This window comes from Suncus etruscus, chromosome X (genome assembly GCF_024139225.1).
Source record: "Suncus etruscus isolate mSunEtr1 chromosome X, mSunEtr1.pri.cur, whole genome shotgun sequence".
NCBI lineage: Eukaryota > Metazoa > Chordata > Mammalia > Eulipotyphla > Soricidae > Suncus > Suncus etruscus.
In genome coordinates this window covers 46,845,902-46,852,720 of record NC_064868.1, presented here as the reverse complement: position 1 = coordinate 46,852,720, position 6,819 = coordinate 46,845,902, and the positions used below count along the sequence as shown (strand labels likewise).

Genomic DNA, 6,819 nt, shown 5'->3' with positions numbered 1-6,819 from the left:
GGTTTCTTTTGACAGGTTTGTTGTAATTTTATTTTTATTTTGGTTTTTGGGCCACACCCGTTTGACGCTCAGGGGTTACTCCTGGCTATGCACTCAGAAATCGCTCCTGGCTTGGGGGGACTATATGGGACGCCAGGGGATTGAACCGTGGTCCGTCTTACACTAGCGCTTGCAAGGCAGACACCTTACTCTAGTGCCACCTTCCCAGCCCGTTTGTTGTAAATCTTAAAGATGCTCCTTTGAATGTAATTTCCCTTTTTTATCTTGCTGCTTTCAGTATTTTATCCCTCTCTGTGGGATGACTTTGATACTAGGAATTGTCTTGGGTGCTTTACCATTAGCTGATACTTTTTGGGCATGCCGGATTTGGTTGCATGCTTTTAGTCTTTAGGTAGTTTCTCTGCAATGATGTGCTTGACTGTTGATTCTTCCTGGAGATTTTCTTTTGAGGTCTCTGAGACTCCATTGATTCTTATGTTGTTTCTGATGAGTTTATCAAAGGATACTATTTTTGCTGTTCACATTCTTTGAGGATTTTTTCTATATTCTGATTGTTTGCTTTAAGGCTCTTTTCCAATCTCTTCTGTTGTATGTAGTTGTTATGCATCTCATCTTCCAGTTCACTGAATCAGTCCCCAATTACTGTTATTCTGTTAGCGAGACTTTCTAGTAAGGTTTTCATTTTGCCTACCAAGTTTTTCAGTCCTTTTATTTCAGTTTGGATTTTCTCATTTCTATTTTCATATCCTCTTGATTCTTATTTGTCAGTTGTTCAGTTTAATACATGCTTATTTTTTTTTACTTCTATTAGCATCCTCCATATGTCTTCTCTAAAGTCATGATCTGAAAAGCTAAAGAGGTGGTTGGCACTTTTTAGGTCATCAGAGCTGTCATCTTCATGGTGTTGGCCTGTGTTGTTCCCCCATTGTTGCACTTGTAGTATGATCTTTTCCTCATGTTGTGCTAGGGTGCATTGACTAGGAGATGTGCAGGGCTGTAACGCAAAACAAATAAGCCAGGCTCCACCTTTCTTGGGAGTGTCTAGCTTTCCTATGATCACATGGCTTCTGCAGTCTCCTCTGGGTCTAGCTCTCCTATGATAACATGGTTTCTGCAGTCTCCTCTGGGCTGGGCTTGTCCCAAAACCTGCAGCTGCATTTCTTGGACCATTGCTGTGTTCAAAAATGTGCTGCGAAAATCAGGCTCCACCCTTCTTCTCTTTAGTTTATTTTAGTGCTGAGAAACACTTGTGTAATATCACAACACTCTTTTCCTAATTTTAGGTTTTGTATAATAAAATAGCAAAAACCAAATTATTCATTAGTTTTACGTGACAATCCGCTTTCCTGCTTTCTCCTACTCCCCTTATCACTACTTTTCAATCTCACTCAAAGTAAGTGAACTTCAAGGCTCCATTCAGCTATATTTTCTAACTTGGTGATCACAATCTGCCACATAGTTTGATATATTCACTATAGTTTCACCTACTTTAAATGTTTATCTTCAGCAATAAAACTGCTCTTGGAATCCAGACTTATAAATCTCAAGCTTTTCTCCATTTCTATGGGGCTTTATTATAAAAATGTCAAACTGAATATATTCCAGACATAATTTGATGATTATAATAACATACTCACCTATGCTTTCCTATGTAACTTTGTTAATTCACAGTTCTTGAGGCCAGATTTCTGAAATCAAAGTGTTATCAGTGCTAATTTTTGATGTCTTTATAGGAGCATCCTATACTGTCTCTTTTAGCTTCTGTTGTCTTTAAGCAAACCTAGAAATATTCGGCTTATTTATATGTTACTTTAATTATCTGGTTGTCTTCTCTCTACTGTGTCTTTGCACTACCATTCTTTAGGTGCACATCTTTCTATGTGTTTAAATTTTCCAATTTTAAAAATAAAGATGCTAATCACATGGTATTTGGTCCATTTAAATGAGATTGTTTCAGTTTAGTAATCTGAATTCCAAGTAAGGTTGTTTTCTGTATTACTAGAGGCTAGAACTTTACCAAGTCCATTTTTGGAAGTGACACAATTCAACCTGAACAAAACCTCCCAAATTCCTACAACTGTAAATAAAATTGTATGCAACCTATGCCCTGTTTTCTTTTTCATATATTATACCACATGTCCTTCTCACTCTTTTCTAGCCACTTTTGCAGCTCAATGCATTATTTGCAATTGTACTTAAATTAAAATGTTGCCTCCACAGAAAGATCAACTATGTTTGACACTCCTATTTTTGTACCACCTATCTCACTATTTTATTTTTCTCATAGAACTGTTACTATCAAGCTACCTGATATCTATTTTGCATCTATCATTGTGTCAAATATGACTATCATTCATCCTATTTTATGACAGAAAACTTGATGAAGTTTACCTTTCCATGTATTAGTTCTTTGAATATGAATAATGATTATTGCCTTTCTCTTTGCAATGATTATAGTTGGAATTCAAATATGGTCAGGTTATGGTCAATAGGATAAAAGAAGCCCATTAGGGTTTGGGAAATATCATTTTAATTGAAGGATCAAATAACAAGCATTTATTTCCTTATATATTTAGGTATGCATTTTTAAAACTTTTTATTTGCTTTTTAGGGTTACTTGCCATCAACTGCCAGAGCAGTACCAATGTAATAATGCTGAATATGACAGAATTGGAGAGATCTTATATTTTTGTAAGACCATGTATAATATGTCAATCCTACTATAGTCTACTAATGATTGAAAATGATACAATTTTTGTTTTATGAAATTGATAATTATATATTGGTTATTTGTCTGGAAACTGTTGGTGGGCACCTAGAAATACTCAGGGCTGCTCCTGGCTCTCTGTTTAAGAGAAACCCCTGATAGCTCTCTGGTTTTCTTATGCCATACCAGGGAATTACATCAGGATTGGTCATATGCAAGACAAGTTTCTAAAAATCATATACTTCTCCAGTTACCAAAGTATCTTTGAATAATAATACAGAACTATGTCTGCCTTAAACAGAGCTGGAGTCCCTGAGATAAGAACAACATCTGACTGAAGAATACTTGTTTAATGGATGAATAAAAATTTCTTATTTGTATCATTACTGTGCTACTTCTATCCCAGGCTTGTTTTACCTTACCTTTTACTTACATAACCTTTGTCTTCCCTATCACCCTCTTCTCACTTTTGACCTCATCAATCCCCAGTTCCTGACCTGTTTCCCCTAATATTCATCATAATCATCTGATGAAAACTATGGTGTAAGATCAGTCAAATATCTGTGTGTCATTCCATAGACTTACCATTGTCCTTAAGCACCCACTCTTGCATTCAAACTCAGGTAATTTCTCCTGGATAAACAGTCTCTGATCGTATTGTACTTTTTGTTTTATTATGACTTTGATAACATTTACATTACAGCATCTTCAAAAGTGAAACATCTCTTTATTTTCTTCAATGTGCTGGACATATTAAGAATTGGATCCAAGCTACTCTTTTAATAATATCATCCTCAAATACAGATCATTATTGTAAAGGGGCTACTAAATTAATTTCTGTTGAATGGTGGCAGCACAGATAGTAATAAGACATGACACTTTGGTGATAAAATCATAGTTTATATATGTCTTCTACTTGCTGTACCAACTATAGTGGTCACCTATCTACGCTGAATTTTATTTTATTTTATTTTATTCTTAAACGTCATTTTTATTGATTGATTGATTGATTGGTTTCTGGGCCACACCCAGCAAACTGAGGGATTACTCCTGGCTCTGCATGCAGAAATCGCCCCTGGCAGGCTGGGGGACCATATGGGACACAAGGAATCAAACCGGATCTGTCCCGGGTCAGCCACATCCAAGACAAATGCCTTATCGCTGTGCCATCCCTCTGGCCCCACTACTCAGAATTTTAGCTTCTGCAGAAATAAAATAAAAATATACCTTATCTGATAGTTTTGTGTCTCGAGAAAAGAGATAGTACATATAAAATAGTTGGCACAGAGCCCAACAGCCTATTAGTAGTATTTTAATAAATAAGACCTCACTCTATAAAGCTAGTAGAACTTACTAGAAGTACTATCCTAATAGATAATTATAAACTGTTGGATTATACTTATCATACAGTTATGTTGGGATTGAATACACACATATACAGTATCATTGGCTTTTCTGTTTGTTATGTTTATTTGGATCACACTTGGTTGTGCTCAAGATTTCTTCCTGGCTCTGTACTCAGGCTGGGCCCAGGTTACCACATAGGGTACCAAAGATTGAACTTGGGTCAATTATATGCTATCTCTCCAGCTCTGTATTTGGCTTGATGAGAACTTTTATATGTGAACCCTAAGTCATATTGTATGCCTATGTAAACTTTCTACTTTAAAATATTATATTAAAATATTAGGGAAGCAACTAGAAGGAAGTAGAAGTTACACTTTCATTGTATGATAAATGATGTTAGTTTGATGAAATTTGGAAAATACCATGTTCAGATTAGGACTTCTTGCTGCTAATCTCAAAATCAATCTCCAGCTTATTTAAACAGTATAAATTTACTAGCAGGGTCTTGTGGGTCTGGAAATTGGGATGTTCATCAATTAATTCATTAGGAAGCTGAAAACCCAGATGTATAAAACAATAATGAATGTGAATGAAGTAAAAAGATCAGACTCTGAATAATTCATTCTGTCATGGATGGAATAGTCGTCCCCAGGAAAACTTCTATCACATGTCTGTGTCTGTTGTTTCCTCCTCCTTATACTTTTTGCATTAACCTCCAAACTCACTACTACATGGACATCATAAAGTTCTAATTTTTGAATATCTATATAATTTGACCACTCCTCCAGTACTACACCATGGCATATCTAGTGATCCATGCTTGGACATACCTAGATTTCCAGCTCTCTTGAGGAAAGGGGAAACATTTAAAACTTTAAATAAACATATTTTAAACTTTATTGCACTGAGGAAGCACAACTTGCTTCCACTGGTCATTCCTCCAAAGATATTTGCTTTTAATGACTGTCCACTAGAGCTAACATGAAAGACAGAGGTACAAGGATAAGAATTAAAGGCCAAGACTATACTTTCAGGGATCATTTCTATAGTATGTTACTAGAAAAGTTTGTCTGATTGTGTAGAGCACCCGAAGAGGAGTCAGAGCATCCTCTCCTGAGCGTGAAGCCGGCTCTAGGTGTCGCTTCTGCGACTGCCTTTTGCCATTGATGATCATTCTTTCCTTCCTTTGGAAGGGGTAGAGGGAGAGAATGCAGTCTGAGTGGTTCAGATTATAAAAAAGAAAAAGAAAAAAATTAATTTAAAAAATTAATTAAAGGCCATGAGATGAGCCTTTGAAAGATTTCTTTCTCATCCAGCTGGTAGGCATCACCTCCATACTCTTCCTATTGGGAATGCCTATGAAATAACAATATCTTTAAACATTTTCACTTAGAAATTAAAAGGAGACTCTTCTTTTTCAGCAACAAGAATAATGTTATGTGAACCTTTCTAAAGAACAGTATGATGTGAAAATTGTTGTCAGGCACCTACTGCTAGGCTCATGGGTACTCAGGAGCCAAATGTGCAGAGTCAAAGAGATCCCTTGAAAGAGGTGGCGAATGGCATTCTTAGCCATTACTGACAGAATAATGGCTGGATAAAGCTGTGGACTCATCTGGGAGAGAGCTTGTCTACTGAGGCCAAGGATTCCAATATGTTTACAGTCTTTGTACTTTCTATGGTGCTCTGTCAGAAGAGGAGATTGTAGAAGGCTGGAAAATTCCATACAGAAAAAATCCACCTTTTCATGTTACTTCATGAGTCCAAGAGACTCTGTGAATTCAAAGCAGGATAGAGTAGTGAACATAGGTTTGAAGGTTTTTTTAGGAACTGTAAAAAGGCAAACAGACATCAAAATTGGATCTTTGAAAATGTTGGTGACCGGGGCCAGAGAGATAGCATGGAGGTAGGGCATTTGCTTTGCATCTAGAAGGACGGTGGTTCGAATCCCGGCATCCCATATGGTCCCCCGAACCTGCCAGGAGCAATTTCTGAGCACAGAGCCAGGAGTAACCCCTGATCGCTGCTGGGTGACTCAAAAACCAAAAATAAAAAGAAAAGAAAAATGAAAAGAGAAGAGAAGAGAAGAGAAGAAGAGAAGAGAAGAAAGAAAATGTTGGTTTCCCAAACTTATATCCTCCTTCCTAGTTTGATATACAAAAATGAGCCAGGAAATGTGCTCATGACTATTCCCATGCTTTTACTCATCTACAAGTCATTTCCTCTTTCAGTTTCTTTTCATTTTAAGGTCCAATTTCCATTTATCTTTTGATCTTCTGCTTTGAAGACATTTAACATTTATCATCATTCAAGTTCCAGGTAATTGAAAGATTTTAAATTTGTCATTTTGACTTGTATCTTTTAGGTATTCTGTTTGTGATATGCTTGCTCCCAGGTACACTTTTTCTGACAGTGTAAAAGAGATGCTACTGGAGATAATATAGAAGGATAAAAAACTTATCTTACATATGACAAACCTGGGTGTAATCCCTAGCACTCCATATGTGTTTTCCTCCAATAGACTCCAGCCAGCCAGGAGTGATCCCTAAGCACAAAGCTAGGAATAAGCCCTAAGCAGTACTGGGTATGATCAAAAAACAGAAATAAGGAAAGAAATGTGACTTCTTATTAAATAGTATAGGTAAAACAGCATATTATGACATCACAGTTAATATTAGTAACTGGAATAGAGGCTTTATGGGAAAATTATGTGATTATCCATGTATTAATCAATAATAAAACATGTTATATAGTTGAACATAATA

At 36.3% G+C, this 6,819-nt stretch overlaps 1 non-coding gene across 1 annotated transcript; it reads left to right on the top strand.

Moving 5' to 3' along the window:
• The first annotated feature begins 5,072 nt into the window (after positions 1–5,072).
• On the top strand, positions 5,073–5,278 carry LOC126000055 (small nucleolar RNA U3). Its single transcript, XR_007492440.1, has one exon. It is a non-coding gene; the product is annotated as a small nucleolar RNA U3 (small nucleolar RNA).
• The last annotated feature ends 1,541 nt before the right edge of the window (positions 5,279–6,819 follow it).